This window comes from Puma concolor, chromosome A1, assembly GCF_028749965.1.
Source record: "Puma concolor isolate L17-30 chromosome A1, mPumCon1.1.hap2, whole genome shotgun sequence".
In the NCBI taxonomy this organism is placed as follows: domain Eukaryota; kingdom Metazoa; phylum Chordata; class Mammalia; order Carnivora; family Felidae; genus Puma; species Puma concolor.
In genome coordinates this window covers 100,773,103-100,791,414 of record NC_141667.1, presented here as the reverse complement: position 1 = coordinate 100,791,414, position 18,312 = coordinate 100,773,103, and the positions used below count along the sequence as shown (strand labels likewise).

Sequence of the window (18,312 nt, the reverse complement as noted above, 5' to 3'; positions counted from 1 at the left end):
AATGACTAAAATTAACAATTCAAGAAACAATAGATGTTGGCGAGGATAGGGAGAAAGGAGAATACTTTTGCACTGCTGGTGGGAATGCAAACTGATGCAGCTACTCTGGAAAAAAGTATGGAGGTTCCTCAAATAATTAAAAATAGGAGCACCTGGGAGGCTCAGTTGGTTAAGCGTCCAACTGGATTTGGGCTCAGGACATGCTCTCATGGTTTGTGAGATCAAGCCCTGCACTGGGTTCCACAAGGATGGCATAGAGCCTGCTTGGGATTCTCTCTCCCCTCTCTCTATCCCTTTCCTGCTCATGCTTTCTCTCTCTCTGAAAAAACAAAACAAAACAAATTTTTAAATAGAGCTACCCTATGACCCAGCATTTGCACTATCAGGTATTATCTGAAGGGGCACATGCACCCCAATGTTTATAGCAGTGCTATCAACAAAAGCCAAATTATGGAAAGAGCCCAAATGTCCATTGACTGATGAATGGATAAAGATGTGGTATAAAACCTTAGTTTGTGAGCATAATTTGTTCAGGAAACATGCTTGTAATCCAAAGCACTTGCATATCAAAGTGAATTTCCCCACAAGAAATAATGGAAACTCAGATGATTCGTTCTACAACCCAAAAATACCCATAAAAAATGATGACAATATTGTAATATAATACAAAATATAGAGAAAAATAGACAAATTAACCTGCAGTTACCTTTGAAAACCTTCATGGCTGGTGTGAGGGAGACAAGAGAGAGGAGGACAACTTTCACTATCACTAACAGAATCACTGCTATTTGTTGGCTCAATGGAATCTTTTTCTTCCTGGGGGCCACTGTATATGCTTGCACAGATGTTGACTACACTACAGTATTAATATACTCTTGTCAAATACCGTATTTAATGTAATTGGCAATAAAGCAGCAAAGGAAAGGGTATATATCTGCAGGCAGCCTGACTAAAATCAAGTAAAGCATTTCTAAGCTTACTCTTGTATGGAAAAGCAAAGGACTGTCCACAGGTGCTTTGAAGTGACAAAAACTACACTAGTGCCATTTGTGGGCGTCTTCCAACGTACTGGAAAATCACTGATTTCTGTCAAACACCGTGGCCTGAGACGGAGTATCCAAGCATGGGAGACCATCACCCACAATTCAACAGCGAGAGAGAGAGAGAGAGAGAGAGAGAGAGAGAAAGAAGAACCACTGGTTCATTTGTGATCATGTGATGTCAGTCACGTACTACTTGTATTGCAAGACATTGTTCATTTATCAAGTTAAAATTTATTAAAAATGTTTGCCTGTCTTGTGGAACACTTGCAGAACAAGTTACTCACAATCCAAGGTTTTACTATACAATGGAATAAAAAAATGAAATCTTGCCATTTGCAACAACATGGGTGGAACTAGAATTTATTATGCTAAGCAAAATAAGACAGTCAGTGAAAGATAAATATTATATGATTTCACTCATATGTAGAATTTAAGAAACAAAATAGATGAACACAGGGAAGGGAAGGAAAATATAAAAAGAGGCAAGCAAACCACAAGAGACTCTTAAATACAGAGAACAAACAGGGTTGCTGGAGGGGTATTAGGTGAGGGTGGGCTAAATGGGTGATGGGCATTAGGGAGGGCACTTGCTGGGATGAGCAGTGGGTGTTATATGTAAGTGATGAATCACTAGATTCTACTGAAACCATTATTACAGTATATGTTAACCAACTTGGCTTTAAATAAAAATTAAAAAACTGGTGAATTATAATGATTGATTTGCTACATTAAATTAACCTCTAATTCCTAAGATAAAGTACATTTGTTTGTTCATTATATATAATCCACTTTTTTGTTTTTGTCCTGAGGGTGCAGGCAGTGCAACATGCCTGGAGGAACTGCAATACAAGGTCGATGTGTGGAGTGGATGGAAGAACCTCCTATTCCATCTCCCTGCTCCAAAAATCCATTTACTATATTGTCCGTGGATAGAGGATGTATCAAATATTAAACTGATAAGAATAGATACTACACATAATCTTAGCCAAAAGGCTGAGAAGTTATACATAATTCTTCTACTATTGATTTGCTAATATTTTATAAAAGAATATGGTATCTATGTCTACCATAGAGCTCTAATATTCTTGTGATGTCTTCATCAGGTTTAGGTTTCACAGCTATGCTGTGTAGGAAAGTGTAGGAAAGAGTTTGTATAAGATTGGAACTATTTCTTTGGATGTATTAAACAACATACCAGGGAAATCATGTGGACAGGTTTTCTTGGTAGGGAGATATTAAGTTCAGGTTTTTAGATCTGGCTTATTCAGATTTTCTGTATCTTAAAAGCATTAAAAGGGAAAAAATAATCCTATAATTACCAACACATATTCACTTTTTCTGATGTTCTTCATTAGTTCCTAAAGATCTGTTTACCTCTGGTGTATTTCTCTCCAGCTTGAAAAAGTTCCCTTAGCATCTCTTCTAGCACAGGTCGTCTGCCCACAAGTTCTCTTAGTTTTCCTTTATCTAAAAATATCTTTATTTCACTTCATTTTTGAAGAGTATCTTCACTGAATCCATTATAAGATGTCTTCTAGCCTCCATGATCTCTGAGGAGAAGTATACAGTAGTTTGAATGTCCCCATTTATGTGTCATTTTTCTATAGCTAAGTTCAGGATTTTTTATCTTTGGTTTTCAACAGTTTGACTATGATGTATCCGGTTTCAATCTGTCCTATTGTCGGTTGAGCTTCTCAAATATATAAATTTATATTCTTCACCAAATTTGGAAAGTTTTACTATAATTTCTTCAAATATTTTTTCACTTTGTTTTCTCTCTGAAGACTCCTAAAACCCATTTAATTCTGCTCATTTAAAATAAAACAAAACAAAATAAAAAATGGGTTAAGAATGACTACTTGGGGGTGCCTAAGTGGCTCAGTGAATTAAGCATTTGACTTTGGCTCAGGTCATGATCTCATGGCTTGTGAATTTAAGCCCCACATCAGGCTCTGTACTGATAGCTCGGAGCCTGGAGCCTGCTTTGGACTCGGTGTCTTCCCCTCTCTTTGTCCTTCCCCTGCCTCTCGAAAACGAATAAACATTAAAAAAAAAATGACTTCTTTTGATGTATATTCAAAATCCTAATTATTTTCTGTCATCTCTACTATAAATTCCAGACAGTGAATGGTTTTTATTTCAGATATCATTCTTCATGGTTCTAAAATTCCCATCGGTTCTATGTTTTCTTTTTCTCTGCTGAAATGGTCTACCTTTTCATTCATTACAAGCCTATTTTCTTTTACCTCGTACAAACATACAACCTGCTTTAAAATCCCTATCAGATAATTCATCTTACTCATCTTGAATTTGGCCTTAGTTCATGTCTTTTCCCTTGAGAATGTGCTGCAATTTCCTGGCTTTTTGTATCTTGAATAATTTTGAGTTGACCCTGAAAACTGTGAATGTTAGGTTGTGAACTCTGGATTTTGTTTTACTCTGAAAAATTCTGTTTTTGTTTCAGCAGGCAATTAACATGCTCAGACCCAAATTGCTAATTCTGTCATGTGTTCAATGGGCAGCAGCTAGGGTCTCAGTTTAGAGTACTTTCAGTCTGGCCTGTGCACACACAAATGAAAGGTCAGGTACAAATTTGGACCGAGTTTTACATTTGGGGTTCCCTTTCTCTGGCTCTTTTTTTCTGGATTATCTCCTCACTAACTACATTCCTTCTCTTGGTACCTACAGTTAAAAAAATGGCAAATGTTCTTGAAAGCAGCTTTAGCTCCCCCACATCTCTCCCATGGTGGCAGTGACTCAGATCACATTTTAAGAGTACTTTCTATCTGTCTCCCACATACATTGTTTAGGAGTTAACCAGAGACTTGGGTAGACTTTTTACACAACTTTGAGTTGCCCTTCTCTGGTTTCTCCTCTGTGGATTCCCTACTCATTTTCCAACAGCCCTGGTTGTACCACAACCTTTGTCAGGTTCTGTTGGTCAGGAAGATGCCTGGCTGGTTTTTCTGTTTAGTTTTAGCCACCTAGTACCACCACAATCGAGATTTCACCCTTATTCTACTCATTGCCAGATAGCCTGTCCAATGCTCCCTGAGGTTAAAGACAAAATTATCTAAGCTGAGCATCTAATTTTTTTTTTACCAATAAATGCAAAATATTAAAATATCTTTGTTCAAACAGAAAATAAATAAAGCCTACCAGATTGAAATAAAATACATCAAACATTGCTCTAAATTACAAGTAAGAGAAACTGATGCTTGCTCACTGAAGAAGTTTCTTTTGAAAGTATCAGGCAGCTCATATTGCTAAGAAATATAAATAAACGAGGTCAGAAAATGGAAAGGAGCCAGGGGAGACTAGGTAAGAGAGAGAACTCTGAGACTGCACCTCACGGTGTCAACTGTACAGACAGGCCACTTCCTCTTCTGGACCCTGGAAGCCACTAGTGGCACTGCTGCTCCTAGAAACTGGATGCTGCAGTTGCCAATATTATCATAAGAAAAACTTTCTGTCATTGCTTCTCTTTAAGATCCTGCTTCACAATCAAGGTAGGGCTGGGGGAGACAAGGGGCAGTACAGGTGGGGGAGGGTATGTATCAGCAGCCTGATTACCTAGGCCTAATTCACATGTAATATGTATAATATGTAATAACATAATATACATAATATATAACATACAAAACATATAATGTATATAATATATAATTCATTAATAATGTATAATATACATAACAATAATATATTATATGTAATAATATATAACATAATAGGTATAATCATGTAACAAGGGGAGTTGATGGGCTGGAGGGATGCTAGGGTGAGAGGGGAAAATGAGACTCTGGCTTTTGCAGATTCATTGAGAAGATCCATTCAGACTCATAGCAGGGAATTCTTTAAAAGCTCATTTGATAATGAGCTTGCCACTTCTTATTAACCATATCGGCTCTCTTAAATCCACCCTTCTATACTATTTTATGCTACTGGGACTGGGATACGGCAAAATACATTTCTACCTCTATTAGTCTTCTTTGTTGGTTCAGTATGAGCACCATTCTAGCCAGAGACTGGAAGCCAGGAGGAAGGCAGAAAAAGCCTGTGTTTTTTGTTACATACTGTTTCCATCAACATTTGTCTAGCAAAGGTCCTTAGTCCTGGAAATGGTAGTCAGTTCCGGGCTCCAGCCTCTTTTAGAACCCCCTGAACTAGCTGGCCACCTCAGATGTACCAGCATCAACTGTGCAAGGGCCACTTACTAGATACGTGAAGTGGAGCTCTACAGCATTCCCCTTCAAACTACTAAGATATTAATACCAACTACACTGGGTATAATCCTTCTTCTAGATGTCACAGTGCATTTCCTCTAAGCTTCTGAGATAGCAAATGAACAGTGTTCCCATCTCCAGATGCCTGAGTCTCAGCTTCTGAAAGTACTAACCAGGCAGTCCTTTCAACTCAGAGGTTTAAGCCTCAGTCCCAAAAGGCTCCTGGGATACTGGTACCAGCACCAGTGGGCAACCCTTTCTCTTCAGAAGTCCAACTCCCAACTCGGCGGGGCTCTCCCTCCAACTTCTAAGTTCAGATAACCCCAACCTCGTCCCTTCGTTCCTCTGACCCAAGGAATAAAAGCTGGTTCCTGCAGTTACTACCTATGAACTACCCACAAAGTGTTTCTTTTGTTTAGTTCTAAACACTTCCTGGCTGAAAAATCTACAGCGATTTCTGGTTCCATGAGTGGACATCTGAACGATACAATAAGCAGTCCAAAAATGGCAAATGTTCATTTCCTAATGGAGTAGAAGATATCCATTCAAAAACAGTATTTCCAAAGTCTGGAAAGTGAACAACTTAATATGTGGGAAGATACAAAGAGGTTACAAAAGCACACATAAAATGTGAGCCCAAACATACTGTTCAGGCGTGTGTGATTACATACATATGTGATTAAACATATGTGATTAGAGACTGTGTACAAGAGTCCCTGATAGGTACACCAGTATAATTCCGGCCCTCTGACAGTGGCTGACATTGAACAAATATTTATTTACTGAATGTGGAGACCAAAATTCAGAAAACTAAGGTCCACACAAAATCATGCACATAATTGTTCATGAGACCTTTATTAGTAACAGCCCCTCAATTGCAAGCAAACCAAACGTCCTTTGATTAGTTCATGTTACACAAACTACGGTACATATACTACTTAGCAATAAAAGGAACATATTATTGACATATTCAATAGCCTGGTGCATCTTACTCATACTGAGGAAAAAAGCCAATCTCACAAGGTAATATACTGTGTGATTCCATTTATATAAAATTTTCAAAAGGATAAAAGTACAGAACTGACAAAAAGATGAGTGGTTGTAGGGGTTAGGAATGAGAGAGAAGGCTGGAAGGAGAGGAGAGAGATAGAAGAGCCTATAAAGGGGAAGAATGAGGGATCTTTGTGGTGATGAAACAGTTCTCTATTTTTACTGTAATGGTGGTTACAAGAATCTTTCCAAGTGATAAAACTGCATACAACTACATACACATGTGCATGCATGCACACAGACATACACACAAATGAGTACACGTAAACCTGGTAAAATGTGAATACGGTCTGTGGGTTGTACCAATATCAACTTCTGGGTTTTGAACTGTACTACAGCTATGTAAGATCTTACGATGCAGGGAAACTGGATGAAGGATAAATAAAACCTCTGATTCCATTTCTGCAAGTTTCTGTGTAAGTACAATTATTTTAAATTTAAAGTTTTTTTAAAGTGAAAAGAAAAAGATATTCAACAAAGTGTTCAAAGTGGACCACATAAGATTATCATCACTTGTACAGGCCAATGACAGAGGCATTAAAGCAGGCCAGCTGGCTATATTCAGAATCTAACATAGATGGTATGATCTTGGGAGAGTCCCCAGTGTAAGGAATGAAAATAGTGCTATGTAAATGTAGAAACTATCAATGAACATAGGTATCAATGAATATATCATATGATTTACAGGGAGGAATAAATGCTATGGTAAGCAGACATTTCCATTTTCTGGTAAATGCATTCCTTGTAAGAATTCCACCCAGAAAAATCATGATAATCTGAAAGTTTTAGCAGAGAATCAAAATGAGGAGAATCAAGTTGGAAGATTTTTAGTGGCGAATAATGAACCAAGCTTAATTCAATGTTTTTTCCAACTTTCTTTTTAAGTCATAGAACCCTCGTCCACCTCCCCACCCTTCAAATCTTAACCATAACATTTACATATAAAAAAAAGCAGACAGATATCTGTGCCTCTAGTGAGATATACCCTGAGAAGGACACCACATCATTTTAGTGTATTTTGCCAAGGATACATAACCTGAATCAAATCACAAAGAAACATCAAGTCCTAAATGAAAAACATTCTAGAAAATAACTTGCCCAGAGTCTTCAAAAATATGTTACACTAGACAAAGAAAGGCTAAGGAGCTAATTGGTCTAGATTAAAAGACACTAAAAGAAACATGACAACTAAATGCAATACACGCTGTAGACTGGATTTTGTACTGAAGGGAAAAAATATGCTACAAAGGATACTGCTGAACAATGGACAAAACTGGAATACAGACTTTAAATTAGAAAAAAGATATTACTACATGAAATGTCCTGAATTTGCCAGCTATATTATGGTTATACCTGCAAAGAGAATATCTTTGCTCTTGGAAATTATACACTGAAGTATTAAGAGGAAAAGAAGTATGGTATGTGAAACCTACTCTCAAATGACTCAGGGAAAGATATAAGGCATGTGTACATGTGTCTAGAGAACATGATAAAAGAAACATTAAAATATTGGTGAATCTAAGTGTCCACAAGAGTTATCACATTAGTCTTACAACTTTTTATATAAAATTATTTCAAAGTAAAAAGTTAAAAATGATACAAAAAAGTCTCTTTTCTTACAACCTTCCTCTTTCTATCCCACTGTTAACCAAGAGTCACACATTTGACAAATGTTTAGCAAATATCATCTAACATTTTACAAAACCACTAACATTAAAATCAAAAATTAAACATACTGGGTTGGCGGGGGAGGGAATTCTGAAGAAACAGTCAATGATATGAGGATCAAAAGATAAATTTGCACACATACCACTTGACACATGTACATTCACGTGTCCACAAACACACAATTTATAACTTCAGCCAGGTCCTCTTTCCCTAACCTCCAAACTCTTACTTAATTGCCTCTTTTGTGTCTTCTTCTGACTATTTAAGAGGAATCTCAACACATCAAAAACTGGTCATGTGATTTGCTTCACCAAACTCTAGGCTTCCACATTTCCATAAATGGTAACCAACAGTTGCTTAGACCTGAAATCATCCGACTCATTTCACTGAATCATATAAGGCATTCATCAGCAAATCTGCAAACCTTGTCAGCTGGACCTCCAAAATAAATCTGGAATCCATTCACTTCTAATAAGCAATACTAGCTGGATCCAAACCACTGCTATGTCTCACCTGGATTATGTGTATAATTTCTTAGGGCTGCCTAATTCTGGTTTCCTGCTTCCATCCTCCTCCTACAAACTATTCGTAACAAAACAGCCAAAAGTGATCTTGTTACAAGGATCAAATCACTCCACTGCTCAGACTTCCATTACTTACCTTTTCATTTCGCATACAAAGTCAAAGTCCTCACAAGGACCCACAAGGCTCTATAGAATCAGGAGCATACCTCTCTGCCTTCTTTTCCTACTACTTTCCCCATGTCTACAGACCATCCAGGCCTCCAGTCACACAGGCCTCCTTACAGTTCCTTCAACTAGCCATGGAGGAACTTGACAACTGCTGCTTCCTACCATGTCACCTCTTACCACATTCATTTTCCTCTTTGAGATTTCTACTCAAATACCTCATTTCACCCATTATAAAATTCCCTGCCACACAAACAAATTTTGTCTCTGAAATAAGGATGTCTTTCAAATGGTATCAACTTGAAATGGCAATGTGACATATAAAATAACAGTGCATCTTAAATTTGGTGGCATCAGACTCATTAAAATACAGTAATATTTTGCCAGAAGAACCTTCCCAGACTCATCCTACAATAAAAAATGCTAAAATAATTAAAGCCACTTAATAAAAATGTTACTTTAAGAGAGCAGAACCTAAGAAAAGATTCTTAGACAAGGTCAGTTTGAATAATCTCACTGCCCTCAAATGCATGATGTCTTTTCCAAGACTGTATTTTCCCTTCGTAACTTGCAAATCTTAAAGAAAATATATAGGTAAGCAAACTGTAAGTATTAAGTATTCATTTCAATTTTTTTCATTTAACACACTGATTTGATATATCTCAATTTTGGGAATTTTTGAATAAACAAAATCCTGCTTTCAAAATTTACCCTGAGATAAAGGCTGGACCATGATGCAGGCAGCCCCCAATTTCTTAATTTTTAATATGCTTTGACATTGAAACCTGTGCTGTCCAATATAGTAGTCATTAGTCATGTATGGCTAGTCTGAACTAAAATGAGCTGTAAGTGTATAATATACACTGGATTTTGAAGACTTGGTAAAAAACAAAATGTAAAATATCTTAGTAATAATTTCTTATGACTATATTAGGATGACAATATTTTGGATATATTAAGTTAAATAAAATATAATTAATCAATCTCACTTGTTTTTCCTTCTTTGATGTGGCTACTAGAAAATTTTCAATTACTTATATGGCTTGTATATGTGACTAACATATTTTTATTGGACAACCATGATTTAAACCTTTCATGTTTATTTATTTATCCATGTAACCCAACCAACCAACGAAATATTTATGAACATCTATGATTTACCAAGTACTATTCAAGGCACTGGGGATACAATGCCGAGGATAAACAGGCATGGTTCTTAACTTTGCAGAACTCACGTTAACCAAATCAATCACACAAGAAATGTAAAACTTCAACTGTAAAAGCCATAAATAGAAAGGTACATTATGTTGAAAAAGCCTATATTAAAAGTAATCTAATCAGGGGCACCTGGGTGGCTCAGTCAGTTGAGCATCCGACTTCAGCTCAGGTCATGATCTTGTGGTTTGTGGGTTCCAGCCCCGTGTCGGGCTCTGTGCTGACAGCTCAGAGCCTGAAGCCTGCTTCGGATTCTGTGTCTCCCCTCTCTCTGCCTCTCCCATGATCATGCTCTGTCTCTCTCTGTCTCTCAATAATAAATAAATGTTAAAATTTTTTTTTTTTAAAGTAATGTAATCAGGTAGGCCAAGGTTTCCAAGAAAGTAATGGAATGGACAAAGGAAGAAAGAAAGAACATTCCAGACAGCAAGAAAAGCACATATAAATATTTATGGGCAGGAAAGAGTAGGCTTAGATAAGACACTAAAAGTGTAGCATGACTGGAGGGAGTCTGGTAAGAAACGAAGTTTAAGAAAAAGGTAGACCATGCAAAACCTCAAAACCCAAGATAGCCTGAAGCCCAGCAGAGAAAGGATAGTGTAATGCATTTTCTTTTCTTCCCTGGGCCTGAAATACTTCATTTCACTTTAGAAATTTAGATACTGGGGCGCCTGGGTGGCTCAGTCGGTTAAGCGTCCAACTTTGGCTCAGGTCATTATCTCGCGGTCAGGCTCTGTGCTGACAGCACAGAGCCTGGAGCCTGCTTTAAGTTTTGTGTCTTCCTCTCTCTGCCCATCCCCTGCTCACACACTGCCTCTCTCTCTCTCAAAAATAAACATTAAAAAAAATTAGAAATTTAGGTACTAATTCTTTCAGTGGGCTAACATTCAACTCCTGATTTGGTCATGATCTCATGGTTCATGGGATCAAGCCCTGCATCGGGCTCTGTGCTGACAGTGCGAAGCCTGCTTGGAATTCTCTCTCTCTCTCTCTCTCTCTCTTTTTCTCTCTCTCTCAGAAAAAATAAAAACTTAAAAAAATATATATATAAAGATTTGCTATAGGTCAATTGACAGGTTTTCACACAGGTACTGTGCTAGGTACTGGGAAAAACTACCCAGTAAGGAACTTTTATTCAAATAATTTGATAGTAGAACCATGAAGATGCATTTACATAATGATAACATTACTGGAATGTTACAAAACTTTGCCAGAAGTTATTTGATTGTAATAATTTTTTTGTTAAAAAAAATTTTTTTATCTTTATTTTTGAGAGTGAGAGAGACAGACAGAGTGTGAGCTGGGGAGGGGTAGAGAGAGAGAGACACACACAGAATCTGAAGTAGTTCCCGGCTCCGAGCTGTCAGCACAGAGCCCAAGGTGGGGCTCAAACTCACAAACCACGAAATCACGACCTGAGCCAAAGTCACACACTTAACTGACTGAGACACCAAGGCGCCCCTGATTATAATTACTTTATGATCAAGGCATATCTTAATGACCTTAACTTGGCTTCTAAAACTAATTCTTTCCAAGCCTTCTAAGTATCAAAAACAATTCAGTAATTTGAAAATATTCATGTCTTTCAAAAAAATTTCACTTTTACATAAATCTTACAAATATAACTGGAATCTGTTTCAACAAGCCTTCTAGATGCACAATGACGTTTGGGAACCAATGGGCTAATGGAAATCCTTGTACTATGAAATAGAAGTGGTCAATTACCATTCTTCTTGAAATAATAATCGAAGGCACAAACCAAGAAAAAAGCATGTATATGAAAAGGCTAAATATATGTTAATCTTTAGTTAGGTTATAAGGAGATTATTATGATGACTAAAGGAGGTAACATGTAAAACACCTAGCATAATGCTTAGCACATAACAGCTGCTTAGTCCATGTTTTATTTTGTTTTTAAGTCTATATATTTATTTTGAGACAGAGAGAGAGAATGGGGAAGGGGCAGAGAGAGGTGGGGAGAGAAATCCCAAGCAGGCTCTGGAGCTTCACTACTGGATAATCCAGTGCAGAACTTGACGCGGGGGCTTGATCTCATGAACTGCGAGATCATAACCTGAGCTGAAATCGAGTCAGACACTTAACTAACTGAACCACCCAGGCGCACCAGAGTCTATGTTTTCTTTTTACAAAATCTTACAGTTAAGTAAAAAAGATGAGCAATGGTTTGTTGAAAAGTTGTGGCTTAGGTTGGGCCCAGAGAAAAAACAGGCTTTTGATAGTGGAGGAGGGAAAAAGACATTTTAGATCATGGAAAATTCAATGAACAATGCTAGCAGAAAATGTCAAGATGCCATTCGGACCAGCAGTCAGATTGACATATGGTAGATGTTCATCTGTTCAACTCATAACTAGTCCGTTTCTGAGACAATTACCTGACTTAACAATTTACCAAAGTCTGAACCTTTCACATCCATTGTCCATTCAGATTGCTAGCACCAATAGCACAACTAATAGGAATTCTTCTGCCTTTATGTATAATGACTCCATTCAATTAAATGTTAGATCAAGGGGCACCTGGGTGGCTCAGTGGGTTGGGCAGCTGACTTTGGCTCAGGTCATGATCTCGCGGTCCGTGAATTCGAGCCCCGAGTCAGGCTCTGGGCTGACAGCTCAGAGCCTGGAGCCTGTTTCAGATTCTGTGTCTCCCTCTCTCTGACCCTCCCCCATTCATGCTCTGTCTCTCTCTATCTCAAAAATAAATAAACGTTAAAAAAAATTTTTTTTAATAAAAAAAAAAATGTCAGATCAAATATCAAAGTCCAGAGAACAAGCTGTTAAGAGAAATGAGATATCCATTCTTTACTTGAGCACAGCTATTTTTTAAGTGTGGCTCTCAAACTTGCGTATATATCAGAATCATTGAGACAGAATACCAAACCTCATAGCCAGAGTTCCTGATTCATTAGATCGGAGGTTGGGCCTGGGAGTCTACACTTCTGTCAAGTTCACAGTTGGCTTTGATGCTACTGGCCTGGAGATTGAGAACAATGTTCTGTGCCCTATCTTCCTTTTTATTTAATACTTCCTTGTTTTCATGGAGCACATTTTCCAAAAGAAAGCTTTGTAGGAGTATGTGCATTTGTAAGTTTACTTTTTATTGTGGGAATTTCCAAACCTATGCAAAAATAAAGAATAGGATAATAAACCCCACACACCACTATTCAGCTTTAACAATTAACATTTCTGGCCCTTATTTCATCTATACCCTCCACCAATTCAAGCCTTTCCAGATGAGTTATTTTGAAGTAAATTCTAAACTTATCATTTCATCTGTAGATATGTGAGCATGTATCTCTAAAATAAGACATTTTAAATGCTGCAACAAGTAAATGTTTTGAGACATTTCAAAATGTTTTTATCTGCCCTTTTGGCATTTGTTTAATGGTCTGGCTGGATAAAGAGTTCAGTGTTGAAAATAATTCTTCAGAAGAATGAAGGCATGGCACATTGCATTCTAGCTTTCAGTGTTGTTTTTGATAAGTCCACAGTCATTTTGAATCCTTATCCTTTGTTGTGACCTGTTTTTCCCCTCTGGAAGCATCCAGGATCTTCGTTCTTCCCAGTGATCTGACTCACTACAATGACATGTCCTTAATAATGGGTCCTTTTTCATCTATTATGCTGGCCTTTCAATGTGTAAACTCACGTCCTTTGACCCGTTCAATGTGTAAACTCACGTCCTTTACTTCTATGGATTTTTCTTGTATTCTTTTATTTATTTTTACTTTTTTAATGTTTATTTATTTTTGAGAGAGAAAGAGAGACAGAAAGAGAGACAGAGCATGAGCAGGGGAGGGGCAGAGAGAGTGGGAGACACAGAATCAGAAGCAGGCTCCAGGCTCCAAGCTGTCAGCACAGAGCCCGACGCGGGACTCGAACTCACGAAGTGTGAGATCATGACCTGAGCCAAAGTCAGACACTCAAATGACTGAGCCACCCAGGCGCCCCTCTTGTATTCTTTTATTGATGTTTCCTTTCTTCTCTGTTCTCTCTTCCTGAAGTTTCTACTCTTCAAATGTTAAAACTCTTGGATCATTCCTTCAATTTTATCTTTTCTCCTATTCACTATCTTTATCTTCTCGATTTTCTGGGAAATGTTTATAATTCTATCTTCTAACCCTTCTGATTTTTTTAAATCACTGCTACCATATTTATAATTTACAATAGCTCTGTTTTATTCTTTTTCTTTTTTATAGTGTACATTTTTGTTTCATGATTCCAAATGCTCTCATCTTCAGAATACAGAGAAAACAAACTTTCTTCTTTATTTTTGTGGAATATTAGAATAGTTTGTTACCTAGTCTTGTATTTACTCTCTTGATCTCTTTCATACTGGAAACTTCATATGCCTGGTGATCTTAACCGTTCATTTTTAAGAGTTGGGGATCTACAAAGCTGACTGGAATCTGTAAAGTTATGCATGGTTAGTTTATCAAAGATGAGCTTCACTGCTGGATAATCCAGTTAGGCTACTTTGTTGGGGAAGTTCTGATGTTATCTTTCGGTCTTTCCTCTTGGGCTGGTCAGATTCTCTAGGAGTCCCCAGCAATTTACTGCCCTCAATGAGAATATCTGTCACCTACTGTATGGGTAGCCAAGTGGGGAATGGGGTAAAGTTAAGGTCTCAGCACCCACTTTGCACATTTCCCTTAATCACCTCTATTTAGTATCATTCCTTGATTTCAATAGTTTCTATTGCCTACTTCCCCACTCTTCAGCCTAGAGAGCACTATTTTTTTCTCTCTATAGAATAAACCTCTCCTCTTTGTCAGGTTGGTACAGGGATAAGTCAATCACCCAACTGCACAGTTGGGAGAGAAAAATCTGGGGATACGAGTGTTTCTTAAACTGATAATCAATGTATCCTCTGTATTTTTTTTTTTTTTTTATCAAATTCCATCTCCGAATTCTTGTTTCAAGAGGTATCTGGTACTGCTAAAGTATTACATTATTGTGATGTAAATCTAGTTCCTAACTTTTTCAAATGATAACTTAGGATTTGGATTTCTAGGATCTACTAATTTACTGTGCAGTCCATCAGTTTTTCAGCTTCTAAAATGCTCTCTTCTATTGTCTCCTCTCCTGTTCTCCCTTTTCAGGTTAAAGATTTTTTAATTCATTTACTATGGGCAAGGAAATAAAGTGGAGGTGATGAATTTCCTAATTTTTAGTTTTTTTTAATGTTTTATTTATTTTTGAGACAGAGAGAGCATGAGCAGAGGAGGGGCAGAGAGAGAGGGAGACACAGAATCCGAAGCAGGCTCCAGGCTCTGAGCCGTAAGCCCAGAGCCCGACATGGGGCTCGAACTCACGAACCGTGAGATCATGACCTGAGCCGAAGTTGGACACCCAACCAACTGAGCCACCCAGGAAGCCCTGAATTTCCTAATTTTTAAAAAGCCAAATGCAACTCCTTGACATCTTTCATAACAGGAGAAAACTTCACTTCATGAAACTGGGTTTATGTGTAAGTTTCAGAAATCATTACCCAACCCTGTCCCTTGCTCTCAATACATTATCATTTCAGAGACCACCTTAATTTCTGGATGAGCTTCAACTCATCACAGCCTCTTGGGTCTCTTGGTTCCTTACGATCAATTTGTAAGTGACTTTTTCTTTTTTAAGTGATTAAGTATATTTTTAAAAGAAATAATTTTTGCAGAATATATATTCTGTAATGTGGTGACCAAGAGAACATCTCATTCTTTATCAGCCATGGTCTTCTTCCTTCAGTGAAGAAACAACAAAAGTCAAGCCTACACAGTACTCACTCCCAAGAAGCAGCTCAACGGCAGTACCAGTGAATTCACTACATGATGAGGTGTAAGCAGGTAATTTGAAAACTAAAGCTTTCTCAACTTAAAAAAAAAAAAATTTTTTTTTTTTTTTTAATTTTTTTTTTCAACGTTTTATTTATTTTTGGGACAGAGAGAGACAGAGCATGAACGGGGGAGGGGCAGAGAGAGAGGGAGACACAGAATCAGAAGCAGGCTCCAGGCTCTGAGCCATCAGCCCAGAGCCCGACGCGGGGCTCAAACTCACGAACCGTGAGATCGTGACCTGAGCTGAAGTCGGACGCTCAACCGACTGGAGCCACCCAGGCACCCCTAAAGCTTTCTCAATTTAATTAAGCAACAGTGCACCCCTGTACACCCAAACTAACAAATAAAAATTAAAAAAAAAAAGAGAAATATCACCTCTGTACAAATAATGTATCTAATATCTAATAATAGGGCCAACATCATTGTAAATTATACTGGGAAATAGATAGCCTTCAAGGGCTCCTAAGAAATCAGAGCAAAAAGTCAGCAAAATAGGGGCGCCTGGGTGGCTCAGTTGGTCAAGTGTCCGACTTCGGCTCAGGTCATGATCTCATGGTTTGTGAGTTTGAGTCCCGTACCAGGCTCTGTGCTGACGGTGCAGAGCCTGGAACCCATTCGAGTTCTGTGTCTCCCTCTTTCCCTGCCCCTCTCCTGTTCACTCTCAGTCTCTCTCTCTCTCAAATATAAATAAACATTAAAAAAAAAAGTCAGCAAAATATACATTCAAATATGATTATTTTAGAAATAGAGCAAGAGGGAGAGCAGGGGAGAAGGGCAGAGGGAGACAGAGACAATCTTGAGCAGGCTCTACACTCAGCACAGAGCTCAATGTGGGGATCAATCCCACGATCCTGGGATCGTGACCTGAGATGAAATCAAGAGCTGGACGCTTGGGGCACCTGGGTGGCTCACTCAGTTAAGCATCTGATTTTGGCTCAGGTCACAATCTCATGGTTTATGAGTCTGAGCCCCACATTGGGTTCTGTGCTGACAGCTCAGAGCCTGGAACCTATTTCAGATTCTGTGTCTCCCTCTCTCTCTGCCCATTTCCTGGTCACATTCTGCCTCTCTCTCTAAAAAGTAAACAATAAACATCAAAAAAATATATAAGAATTGGATGCTGAAGTGACTGAGCCACCCAGGCGTCCTACATTTAAATATATTTTAAATGTGATTTATTTTCTGATGATAGTGACAAAAATCAGTCTGTTAGGCTAGGAGAAGATATTTGCCAAATACATGTCTGAAAAAAAAAAAAACCCTATGTCTGATAAAAGTTATCTTAAAGAACTTTCAAAACTTAATATTAAGACAAACAGAGGGCACCTGGGTGGTTCAGTCAGTTAACTGTCTCACTCTTGATTTCAGCTCAGGTCATGATTTCATGGTTCATGAGTTTGAGTCCCACGTGGGGGTCTGCACTGATAGTGTGGAGCCTGCTTGGGATTCTCTCTCTCTCTCCCCCTTTCTTTCTGCCCCTCCCCCACTCATTCTCTCTCTCCCTCTCTAAATAAATAAATAAACAAGTAATTGAAAAGGAGACAAACAGAAACAAAAGACTGAATGTACATATCACCAAAGAGATACAAGTAACAAGCAGATGAAAAGATGTAAAACATCAATTATGAAAATGCAAGTTGAAACCACAATGAGGTATCACTACATAGCTACTAGAATGGTTAAAATAAAAAAACAAAAAGTAAAAAATAAGTGCCAACAAAAATGTTCAGCAACTGGAATTCACATGCATTCTGGGTAGGAATATAAAATGGTACTGCCACTTTGAAAAACAGTTTGGCAGTTTCTTTTAGAGCTAAACATACACTTAACCATATGACCCAGCAATCCCATTCTCAGTTTTCTACCCAAGAGAAATAAAAGCAAATATTTACACAAACAGCTGCATAGTGAATAGTGAATATTTACAGCAGCCTGCTTATAGCAGTCCAAATCTGGATACAAACACATATCCCTCAGTGGTGAATGGATAATTAACTGTGTGCATCTACATAGTGGAATAGTACTCAATAATACAAAGGAACAAGTCAGGGATACATGCAACAGCATGGATGACTCTCAATAGCATTATGGTAAAAAAAACAAACACCAAAAGCTTTATACTTACTGTATGATCCCATTTATATAATATTCCGGGAAAGCCCAAACTACAAGAGCAGTGATTTCCAGAGGGTGGGGATGAGGAGTCTATGGACTACAAAGGGGTAGGAGAGAACTTTCTGAGGTGATGGAAACTGTCTATATCCTGATTGTAATAGTGATTACATGACTGTATACATTGATGAAAGCTATAACTGTATACGTAAAAGGGGTGAATTTTACTGGATGCAAATTATACCTCAATAAATCTGAGTTTTAAGAAGGCATGACAAGACTTAAAAAAACAATAATCAATAGAACAAGGGGAAAAAAGTCTGTCAGGAACATGCAGAAAGCATATAAAAACTTAACGTGTTTATATATATGTATTATAGAAAGACAGAAAGGAAGAGACAGAGAAAGAAAGAGCCAGTAGGTGGAAGAAAAGTGGTCATAGGAAATGCATGAGAATATGTTGAAATAG

The 18,312-nt window shown here is 37.8% G+C and overlaps 1 protein-coding gene and 1 non-coding gene across 4 annotated transcripts in view; both read right to left on the bottom strand.

The window, feature by feature from the left end:
* Positions 1-18,312, bottom strand: part of CERT1 (ceramide transporter 1) — a 105,614-nt gene that overhangs the window by 73,798 nt on the left and 13,504 nt on the right. The gene's annotated exons all lie outside the window — the stretch shown is intronic.
* Positions 1,858-2,048, bottom strand: LOC112861908 (U2 spliceosomal RNA). The gene has a single exon (XR_003223779.1). It is a non-coding gene; the product is annotated as a U2 spliceosomal RNA (small nuclear RNA).